Here is a 12,032-nt window from a genome sequence, read left to right as displayed (position 1 = left end):
CGTGGCTTCGAGCACGAAGGGTTCATTTTCCAAATGGCTTTAAAGCAGGGGGGTCTTCAAACTTGGCCCTTTTATGACTTGTGGACTTCAACTCCCAGAATTCCTCAGCCAGACAAGCTGGCTGAGGAATTCTGGGAATTGAAGTCCACAAGTCATAAAAGGGCCAAGTTTGAAGACCCCTGCTTGAAAGCGTCTCCCGCAAAATGTTACTTGTTATCTGGGGGCTAATTGCAAAGCGCGAAGGGGGAAAGGAACTGCTCGCCGTCCTTTTCTCCCCTTTTGCTCCATCCAATTTAATATCTACCCTGGTGCTTCCCTGGATGTAGGGATGGAGGAGGAGAAGGAAACGATCGCCCAGAACAAGGCTCCGATTTTGATCAAGATCTCTCGCTTTTCTGCGTTCCTTGATGAAAGTAACCAATAACGGCCACTTGCACGCCTCCCTTGCGCATCCCGACTGTGACCGATAGGTGGCGCTGCCTTCGTATTTATCGGCGGCGTTTAGAGCCGGGGTGGTGTTTTTTTTTAATTATTATTCTGCTGGTAGAAATAAAGGATTTAAGGAATTTGTTTTGCAGAAATGGCAAAATCACCAGCACGTGTGATGAAAAGGGTCACTGGAGAAGCTGCGTGCCTCTGCTTCTTTCCTTATTTTTTTTTTGTCTTTTTTTTTTAGAAAGAAGAACTCGAATGTTTGTTTCTTTTGTTTGTTTTCATGCTGGCTTTGCTGCAAGCTTGTTCCGTAGTCACACAGTTCATTTTGGTGAAGTATCCCCACCTGCGTGCGTTTATCTGCTCGAGATCTTTCCTGAGGGTAATTTTAATGCACTTTTATATAATCGTAACAATGGCCAAGAATCCCGTTCCGTGTCCCTGGGGAAAATAGAAACGTCTTCCACACAATGGGATTTTTCCTGCTTGACTCTGTAGACGCCCCTGTATATAGGTAGTCCTTGATTTACAACAGTTCGTTTAGTAACCATTTGCAATTACAGCAGCACTGGAAAAAAGTGACTTATGGCCATTTTTCACACTTATGACCCTGACAGCATCCACATGGTCATGTGTTCAAAATTCAGCCGCTTGGCAACTGACTCATAGTTATGATGGTTGCCGTGTTCTGGAGTCATGCGATCACTTTTCCCTTTGTGACCCTTTGACGAGCAAAGTCAATGGTGAAGCCAGATTCACTTAACAACCGTGTTACTAAACAACTGTAGTGATTCACTGAACATCTGTGGCAAGAAAGATTGTAAAATGGGACAAAACTCACTTAACAAATGTCTCACTTAACAACAGAATTTTGGCACTCAAAAACTACCTGTAGTTTTTCTGGTAGCAGGATGGATGTGGTTTCCCATTGCCTTATTTTGGAAGGTTTTTGGACTTTCCAGTCTATTCTGATTGATTATATGCTATTCAAGTTGGTGTTGGATCTTGGAACAATCTGTCTCCAACTTGATCCTTCAGATGTTCTAAAAGTGCACTCTTTGCTACTGGGACTGACCCCATATCTACCTTTTTCCTGGTTGTTCTCTTCCCCCCCCCCCACTTTTCTCAGCATCAAAGCGATTTCCAGAGCTACATTTTTGCATAATGTGTCCAAAGTATAATAATTTGACAAATCTTGTGTATACACATGGAATGTTCTAGTGGTATTCTACCATAGCTTGCTGTTGCTGTTGAGTCACTAAGTCACGTCCAACACTTCGCAACCCCCATAGATCATAGCACAACAGACCACCTGCCCCCTGTCCTCCACTGACTTTTGGAGTTTGCCCAAATTCATGTTCATTGCATCAATAACACTATCTCATCCTCTGCCATCCCCTTCACCTTTTGCCTTCAATTCCACCTCAGTTAGCACTAACTAAACCTAACCTTATTTGTGCAAGGTCAGGCAGGGTCAGGTCCTGTCATGTTAGAGGAACTCAATTACGATTCATTAAAATAGTGTAAATTTTCTCAGTGTACCTATTTGATAGCTGGGTGCGTTATTATTCTAAGTTTGTTAGTTCTTACAAATTGCTCCTAACATTTTAGATGGTATATCTACTTTACTAAAAAGAAGAACTAGGGGTAACATGATAACAGTCTTCCAATATCTAAGGGACTGCCACAAAGAAGAGGGACTCAACCTATTCTCCAAAGCACCTTAAGCAGAAGAAGCAGCGAAGGATGGAAACTAATCAAGGAGAGAAGCAACCTAGAACTAAAGAGAAATTTCCTGACAGAAGAATTAATCAGTGGAATGAATTTCCTCCAGAAGCTGTGGATGCTCCAACGCTGGAAGTTTTTAAGAAAAGAATTGACAGCAACTTGTCTGAAATGGAATAAAGTTTCTTGCTTGAGCAGAGGGTTGGACCAGAATACCTCCGAGGTCCCTTCCAATCCTGTCTTACATCACAGAACTTCTGTTTTGTTCTCAAATGCAGTCCCTGCTAAATATTAATTCTTCTGAGCCTTTTAAACTGGTTAGAGAGGATATATTATAATTTGAGCATTAAGGCAGATGCTCAGAATCCAATTTTGTATGCAATGGTCTATTGCCTATGTGTTGGTATCTTTTCAGCTTTATTACTTCTCTCACTAAGATTCTTTTTTCTTTATCCTTACATTGAGTCACTTCATTAGTGCAAAGCTAATGTAATTCTCCCACTGCTTTTCCTTTACATTTGCACATTCTTTTTTTCTCTTTGTCTCTAACTGTCTGTCTGTCTGTCTGTCTGTCTGTCTCTCTCTCTCTCTCTCTCTCTCTCTCTCTCTCTCTCACACACACACACACACACACACACACACACAAACACACAGAAAAGAATGTCCCAAGCATCTCTGCAGGAGTCACATGAAATGGATCTTCATTTTAAGCTGGTTCTCCATTTCCTTTTCTTGTTTGGTGACCAAGATTAACTAGCTGAGGAATAAAGTGAGTGAACTACAAACATTAAAGGAGAAAGATTAATTTGCTGTTTAAAAAAAGGACCCAGAATCAGCAGTATAGTTTGAGATAGGCATCAGTACAGAAAGTTGTAGAGCTAATATTATCTGCCTTATTTGGGAGTGTGTCTTGAGGATGTAGTATAAATGCTTGGAGGGAGAGGAAAGTTGAGAGCAGAGATAAAAGAAACTACACAAAGTATTAGACTAGAGGAGGGATCTGTCTACTTCTATGCAGCCAAGAATTGCAATCCAAACAGAGACGTTACGCAGAATTTTTGCAGGAATTACATTGAACTAGGATTTGGTTTTTTTTAAAATATGATCACGGTGCAATCAGGGTAGCTTATAAAAAAGCATTGGAACATTAAAAAAAAACAAAATTTACAGACTCAGAAAAATAAAATGCATATGACATGATGGCATAAAGATTTAGGTTGCAGTCCTACATATTCTAAATTCTAAAAGATAAGAAAATCCTATTAAAGGCAGACTTGTTTGTACTGTGTGTTTTTTTCAAAACAAGGAATAAAAAGAGTTGGCCTTGGTGCAAAACAACAACAACAACAACCCACAAACGCTCGCATAAATTGGAAATGTCTATTACTACATGCCCACTCCTTATTGCTTAAAAACAGCAGTGTGTGACCTGTTAGGCATTGCTGGAAGTGTGAAAAACATGGATAAAACATACACTGATTAATAAAATAATAAACCTTTATTGTCAAAGTACAACATGTGTACATTGAGATTAGCTGAGCCTCCCCCCCCCTGCTCTCTCCCCCCCAACACACAGTGACAACAAACCCTCCATCCTACCACACCATGTGAACCAACTACACCACACACCTGCCTCCCAAGTCAATTCTGCATAAGTTCACAGAGATTCCACAGATAAAAACTATTTTTCAGCCTGTTGGTATGGCTGGCTATATTCCTATATCTCCTACCGGATGGTAGGAGAGTAAAGAGATACCGTCCAGGGTGTGAATCATCCCTGAGAATCTTTCTCACTCTTCCAAGGCAACGAGCCCTGGCGATGTCATCCAGTGGTGTCAGGTAACAGCCCACAATGTCTTGTGCTGTGCTCACTACCCTCTGTAATACTTTCCTATCCGCGGCTGTCAGACCAGCATACCAAACCACAATAACCATACGAGAGGACGCTCTCTATAGTAGACCGGTAAAAGAGGGTCATTAGCCGTTGTTCTATCCTGTTCTTTCGCAAGACCCTAAGAAAGTGAAGCCTCTGTTGGGCTTTCTAGCCACCTGGGTTGTGTTAACTTTCCAGGTCAGATCTTCACAGAGGTAGACTCCCAGAAATTTAAAGGAGGAAACTCTCTCTACACAGTCCTCCCTGATGTAAAGTGGGGCAGGTTCCTCCTTTTTTCTCTGGAAGTCTAACACCATCTCTTTCGTTTTGCCAATGTTTAGGTGCAAGTTGTTGTTACTACACCATATGGATAGTTTTTGTACATCCGCCCTATATGCCCTCTCTATATTCTAGAGAGAGATGCAGCCATCATAAGGGAAGCAAAGAATAAAGGACTTAAAAGGGTGAAGAGAGGCTGATGGACTAACACACGTCCAATGTTGTAGGTAGGTAACTTAGATTAGGTACTTACCTCCTCAAGTTATGACCACAATTGGGGGGGGGGGCAGAATTTCAATTGCTAAGCAAAGCAATTAAGTGAATCCTGCCCAATTTTACCGTCTGTTTTCCATGGTTATTAAGCGAATCATTGCACTTAAGTGAATAGTGCAGTTAAACAAATCTGTTGCCCCCGCCCCCAATTGACTTTGTCATAACCGAGCTGGGAAGGTCACAAATGGTGATAATGTCATCACTGTAATCAAAGCAGCAAGATCATTGGACAAGGTTTAATCAGTAAAGGAGAAATCCTTCTGAGGTTGCATGGCTTTCCTATTTTGAAGTCACTGAGATTACAGCACTGCTAAGACTTCTGGAATAAAAGAGAGTCTGTTTCTGTTCTCCTTGTGCTAAACTCTACTTGGGAATAAGAAGGAAAATGAACAACTCTAAGGACAGTAGTACCTTGGTACTCAACTGCTTTGAAATTCATCAGATTTGGTACTCAACGCATTGTGACGTGAAAATTTGGTTCCAGTTCTCATTGTTTGGCACTCAATGCACAAGCTACAACTTGTTGGTGTTGGCTCCCTTGTGACTGATTATTCCTTGTGGGAAAAATTTGATACCCATTGTGCCTCCCAGAACCAATGAGCACCAAGGTAATCACGGTATCGGTCAAACTAGCTAATCTGACTACAAAATGTTTTTAAAAGAATAAAAAAGATGTTGCATTGGGCAAAACATATCCTGATGACGCTCAGCATGTCCATTCCATCACTGAAGTATTTCTCACACTTTTTCAATATTTTAATACAGCTGCCATTATGGCATGGCCAAATAGACAAGTCAGGTGGGGCAAAGTGACTGACCGTGGATTGGATCCATTGGCACCACACAGAGTAGTGTGGTGCTTTGAGTAGGATTTGGACAAAGCCTCTCTTCCCAAAACTCTTGAGTAAAATCTAAGAAAATGTAGGGGGGGGGGAAGAAGGCAGAGAAGAAATTGCCAATTTAAAGAGAGCCCCAGCAGCACCCGTGAAAAAAATTAGTCATTTAGGAGCATCCCTGGCTATGGGCTCACAGATCCAATTAAGATCCTGGAATCCGATTCTAGCTGCACCATTGCTCATGTTCCCAGCCTAGAGGTCCCCCCAGATTAATTGCTGGGCCTGATTATTGTGTCTGTTGAGCAATGGAAGTGTCACCTGTGTTCCCCACATGTTTCTTTCTTTGTGCATTGACTAATGGGAACATTAGGGTAGTTCCAGATGCAAGAGACTTGCCATTGCCCAGGTGCTGCAGAGATCTTCACTTCCTCAGATATTTGTTTGTTTGTTTGTTTAGCAAATTCATATAGTCACCCAAGGTGCACACAGGCGACTCTGGGTGGCTTACAAAATGGCCTTCAGCCAGTATGGAAATGAGGGGTCCTTGGTGCTTTCTGAGCTTGGATACATTTTCTTGCAGATGTTTCATTACTCAAACTAGGTAACATCATCAGTTACTGATGAGGACTGATTGATGATGTTACCTAGTTTGGGTAATGAATCATCTGCAAGAAAACAATCAAGTTCAGAGAGCACGAAGGACCCCCTTATTTTAACCCTGAGCTACAAATATTCTCCTTTATTGGCAATGTAGAAGCCCCTGAATGTAGCTGGTGGCCAAAAGGTGTGGGAGACATCATGTGCCTCACGAAAGTGAATGCGAGCTGCTTGTGGAGGCAGTGGGCTACATGGTACCCCCTAACAAATCAGGTGCCCAAACAGCTACCAACCAAGTACAGTGACTTCGGCAATCTTCATTACCTAGAAAACGGACCTTATTCCTCCTCATTGGCTGTATGACTGTGCAGTCAGTCTGGTACCCGCAAGATGAGGAGCTGCAGAGCCTTCCACTTCTTCAGCGCATTGCCAGGCCTCTTCTCTGGCAGCACAGAAGCCTCCTCAACCAATTCAGATGCCAGGAGGTGTGGGTGTTTTCCCTGGCCACGGCTTGAAGACCTTGCACTTGCCCCCAAAGTTAACGCCTGACAATCAAGCGTCGTGCTCCTGAATGTTTAGGCCCGTGGTGGTGAACCTGTGGCACGCATGCCACAGGTGGCACGCAGAGCCCTCTCTGTGGGCACGCATGCCGTCACCCCAGTCCTAGGCCTTCAGCTGGGTTTTATAAAACCTTTTTGCTTTAGGCCTCTGCTGCCGTGTGCAAAAACAAGGGTTCGATCGATCAATCAATCAATTTCAACTTCTTGCGGGGAAAAAAAAGATCTCATAAAGTTGGGATTGATTGATTGAACTTTTTAGTCCCGCCCAGTCTGCCATTACCACCACAGCCATGCCCACCTAATGGGCCACGCCCACCCGGCACCCGATGATACATAAGTGGGTTTTGGGTTGCAGTTTGGGCACTCGGTCTCTAAAAGGTTCACCATCACTGTAGGTCATTCAGCTGCCTCCTCATGAGAAGCTGTGTGAGAGGAGCCCACAGTGGTGCACCCTCATAAGGAAGGGATTTAAATCATGCCACTACAATTACCTTGTTGAAGCCACATGAGTGTCTGGCCTTTTGTTTTGTACCTCCTGTTTTTTGTTCCTGATTCTACTTTCTTGTAAGGTTAAATTAACAGAATCTTGAAAATATGAAAGTACAATTCTCCCATCTTGTGAGAAAATAGGGAGAATCCCTCCTGACTCTTGCCCCACTGACTATACAGTTGCAGGCTATGCTGTCTCTTATCTGTTCCTTAGGCAGAGTATCTGGGCCCAGTCTCCCAAGAACTCTCACATAGACCATTACACAGACTTTTGCTACCCTGTATGGTGGAGTCCAGTATTTCTTTCACAATTTCAACATTCTAATTGGCATTTCCCAGAGTTCATTTTGTTTCTCTGACTTTGGACAACTCAGCCTAGCTTTAGATCTCCACCTGGACTACCAATAAACTTAGCATATACAGTAAGTGAACATTCTTACAGTCTTCTTCCTGGCAAGTCCTCATCTTGCACACTCTGCTTGCACCTGCATTCTCCTAATGCTTTCCCCTCACCTCCCGGCTGCTATTTCTCCAACGAGGTTCTGTCTCCATGTCCTGGTCTCTTAGCCCCTTGGTAAGCCCTGCATGCAGGTACATTCACCCAACCCATAAATACACACACGCGCACACACTTAGACACACACACACACACACACACACACACACACACTTCCATCCATCCATATCTATCTATCTATCTATCTATCTATCTATCTATCTATCTATCTATCTATCATCTATATCTTTCCATCATCCATCTCTCTCATCTATCTATTTGTGAAACCACATATTTCACTCATAGAGGGACTCCCTCATTCTCACCACTGAAGCCAGAACACAGAAAAATGAAACTGCTCTCTATATCTTCTGTACTGTTGTGTAAAACCACAAAGAAAGAAGCAGCTAGGAAAACATAATGAAATGACAGTTATCCGTAATCCCCTCTCTCCCAGCTTGTAAATTTCTTTGAATGAGGCACAAAGCATAAACCTGCCTGAAAAATATCATTTCTACTACTAAGGAGAATTAAAAAGAATTTCCTCACCATTTCTTTTATCTCCATGAAAAGGAAGAAAGAGTGAACTGGAGACAGAAAGAAGAAAAAAAGGACCGACTGTAGTGTGAGAAGCAAGCATTTTGTTTGTTCATTTACTTTGTCCTCTTTGTCAGAGGGCATTGAGTAGATTACAGCTGCCTATAAAGTATGCAATCTGCCTTCCTTCCTTCCTTCCTTCCTTCCTTCCTTCCTTCCTTCCTTCCTTCCTTCCTTCCTTCCTTCCTTCCTTCCTTCCTTCCTTGAAATATACAGTACATTCTCATTTCATTTAGAATAATAACAGTATAGGAACGCCATGTTATTATTCATAAAAATTATCAAGAGTCCTGTTGGATCACCCCAGCTAAGTCAATATTCTGAGTCACACAATAGCCAGCTGAATGCCTAGAGAAAGCTCATGTGTATGATTCCCCTCTACTGCATTTGTGTTATGCAGTGCTACCTGTTAAGATTAATGTCTACATTTTGGGAAATCAAAGGTTGCGGCAGTGTTTGGGGGCTGAAGGCCAAAATGAGCTTTGGCTCATGTGGCTGGATTGATGTCGTGCCCATCTGCAACTCTTTATAGCATCCACATCCTTTCCTGAAATTGCGTGGTTGACTTCCACAGCTGCTACTTGAACCTGGAAAAGAGGGTTTAAAGAATTACTAGGTTTGTACTCTCATGTATTAGCAAAGATCTTTTTACCTTCAACCCTAAATCCTATTTTAAAATTATTTTTACCTTATTCCTGCACCTGATGGCAAAGAATTTCATTGTTTAATTCTATTAATTGTACATCCCAAAGGTGCCTTTTTTCAGGAGGTAACTGGACTTTCTTGTTTTTCTTTGAAGACGTTTCGCTTCTCATCCAAGAAGCTTCCTCGGCTCTGACTGGATGGTGGGGAATGGAAGGATTTATACTCCTTTCAGACAGCTGGTCATTTACATTCTTTTAGAGCAGACATGTTAAACTTGCGATGTCACGTGACGTCGCGCGACGTATCGGAACTTTTCCCCCATTGCCGGCAATGGGGTGGGCGCGGTTTCTTCGTGACGCATCTGGCCCGTGGGCTGGCAGTTTGACACCCCTGTTTTAGAGAGTCATTGAGGCCATTTGGAGGTTTACCTGTGTCCTCAGGGTCACCTGAGCAGTGCAAATGTGTGTAGAGCCTTCTGGGCTGCAGGATGTTGTCTGCCCTGTGTCCCTTCACTGTTGAAAGCAGGCGCAGGGTTAGGGTTAGGGTAATGAGTCTGTGTTGTGTGCATCTCAAACTGAAGTGCAAATGGTTCCTGTAGTCTCCAATGTTTTCTGGAAATCCATTCATACTCCCACACCATTCAAGTAAAGAGAAACAAGGAAGTTCAGTTGCCTCCTAAAAAAGTACTTTTGGGACAACCATGACCTGGATGACTGAGAATCTCCATGGACATATGAATTGTACAGGATGCCTTTTGCCCTGAAGTGATATGCCTAAAATCACTGAATACCAATGAGTGGGTTATCCAACCAGGACATTTTGGACCTTTGGGTGACTGGTGGTGAGTTGTGAAAGAAGACTAAAAGTTTTTGTCCAATCTGTGTGGAAAATGAAGTCCAAAGGGCTAAGAAAGCAAAGCAACATAGCCTAGAATTGTTTGCTATGCATCTCCAATGTGTGAGATTCAAGGTACTAGTAATGGTGTTTAAAGCCCTACATGGCAGGGGTCCGGAGTACCTTAGGGAACACCTGCTGCCGGCATCAACTTCCCTTCGCCCTGTGCGTTCCCACAGAGAGGGCCTCCTCAGGGTGCCACCGATCAGAGAATGTCGATTGGTGGCCCCCAGGGGGAGATCCTTCTCTGTGGGCGCTCCGGAGCTATGGAATCAGCTACCGGTTGAGCTCCGGATGGCGCCCGATCTTCGCTCCTTTCGCCACGATCTCAAAACATACTTGTTCGAACAAGCCGGCCTGGCCTGATGGGGGATTGGTGGGGGTTTTTACTGTCATTTTATTGGGGTTTTACGGTAATATGTATTGATTGTTTTTTAGTGGGAATGTATTTAATCATTTTTTAACTTTTGTAATTCTGTATTTTTATTCTTGCCCTGTTCACCGCCCTGAGTCCTTCGGGAGAAGGGCGGTATAGAAATATTATTAAATTAAATTAAATTAAATTAAATTAAATTAAATTAAATTAAATTAAATCCATTCTAGACAATTGAACCCACGTATTTTATTTACTACATGGGTCAACAAAGGTGTAGTAATCATATTGATCTTCTGAAGTTGCCCTGAAACTACCTCCAGTTCAGGGTGAAGGGAGCGTGACCCAAATGATATTCAAGATCCATTTTTCATTCTTGTTTTCTTTTTTCACTTCATGCTTTTAAAGGCACTGAAAAATAATGCTATGCCCTGATTTATGTTTCAGGTCTAATAAATGTATATCTCTGCATTGTTTTTTTTAAACCCAAAGGATGTATTTCATGCTGAAATATTCTGAGAAAGACTTCTAGAAGATTACTGTCTGTTTAAATAACTAATTATTGTTGACATTTTACAATCCATGGAAATGTTCACATCCAAAAATAATACTGTTTAATTGTTATAAACTTAGATGTGCTGAGCAAAACACTCTGTTGGCATTTTAGCACTATTGATTTTGATGGAGTTAAGCCAAGAGAGTTTAACCACATTCTCTTAAATCCACAATTATATTCAATCTAATAATCTTCTTAAGGAGGGGGGGGATCGTTCCTTTGTAACAGTGCAATTTAACAGAGATGAAAGTTGGCAGGGATAAGAGCTGGAGGATATCTATCAGGACCTGTCATATGACTTGATTAACTCTTATTAGATCTTATTTTTATGAGATAGCTTCATAGTTTTCATTCATTTGAGGCAGTCAAAGCTTTTTATTTAATTTTATGGCTGCAACTTTACTGATAAGATTTTCTTTTCAACTCTGGGTGATTTAAAAACATTGCATACGTTTGCTAAAACAGACCACCTTATTCTACAAGTCTTCTTCATTGCTTTCAGAAGTCAGTGGTGAAGGCCAGCAGGAATAACTCAGGCCCAGTAGCAGCTATTCAGATCTATCCTTAGTCCTTAATATCAGCAAGATGCTACAACTATAATCTCAGATTTTATAGGGGTGAAATGTTTGGAGAACAGGTCACCTGTCTGAAGGGGCAAAGTCCTTGCCTGTTTCTAAGCCATTCCCCTCTTGTGCAGTTGCAGTAACCAATTTCTTATTCATTCATTCATTCATTCATTCATTCATTCATTCATTCATTCATTCATTCATTCATTCATTTTCTTTAGCTGCCCTTCTCAGTCCAATTGTTTCTTGGTGGCAATCAGTATCACAACAATTAAAACCATTAAAACATAAAACCAGTTACAAAATATACACACAGGCAACTAAGAAGTATCATGATTATTAAATTAAAATTAACAACACAACCAAGTCACAGGGCCCCTAACACTTTCAGGATCCTAGGCTCATGCACATAGCCAGGTCTTTAGAGTCTCATGAAAGACTAGCAAGGTTGGGAACAACTTAAGCTCTAAAGGAAGGATAATACAGAGGAAGGCGCTACTGTCAAGAAGACACACTTCTTAGTCTCCACCAGCTGACATTTTTTTTGACTGACGGGACCTGTAGCATCCCTAAAGTACTAGACTAAAAAAAAAAACAACCCTTGGAGACACTTTTCCCTTTATGTGTTTTTTTTTCTTCATGTGATTGCGGCTGCCTAAAATTTCAGCTTATGGCAGATACAGAAATACGAAATTGTTTTTAGCACAGTAATCAGCATTCCTCAATAACTCATGATGAGACGGCATCCGCCTTTGTGTAAGTTTCTATAGATACCTAATGTGTATGATCAGCCACGATTATGTCATTTGGCTTCACATGTGATTGATGAGCCCCAAACCTT

The sequence above is a fragment of the Vipera berus genome (genome assembly GCF_964194415.1).
Source record: "Vipera berus genome assembly, chromosome: 2".
NCBI lineage: Eukaryota > Metazoa > Chordata > Lepidosauria > Squamata > Viperidae > Vipera > Vipera berus.
This window is presented reverse-complemented; position numbering follows the sequence as displayed.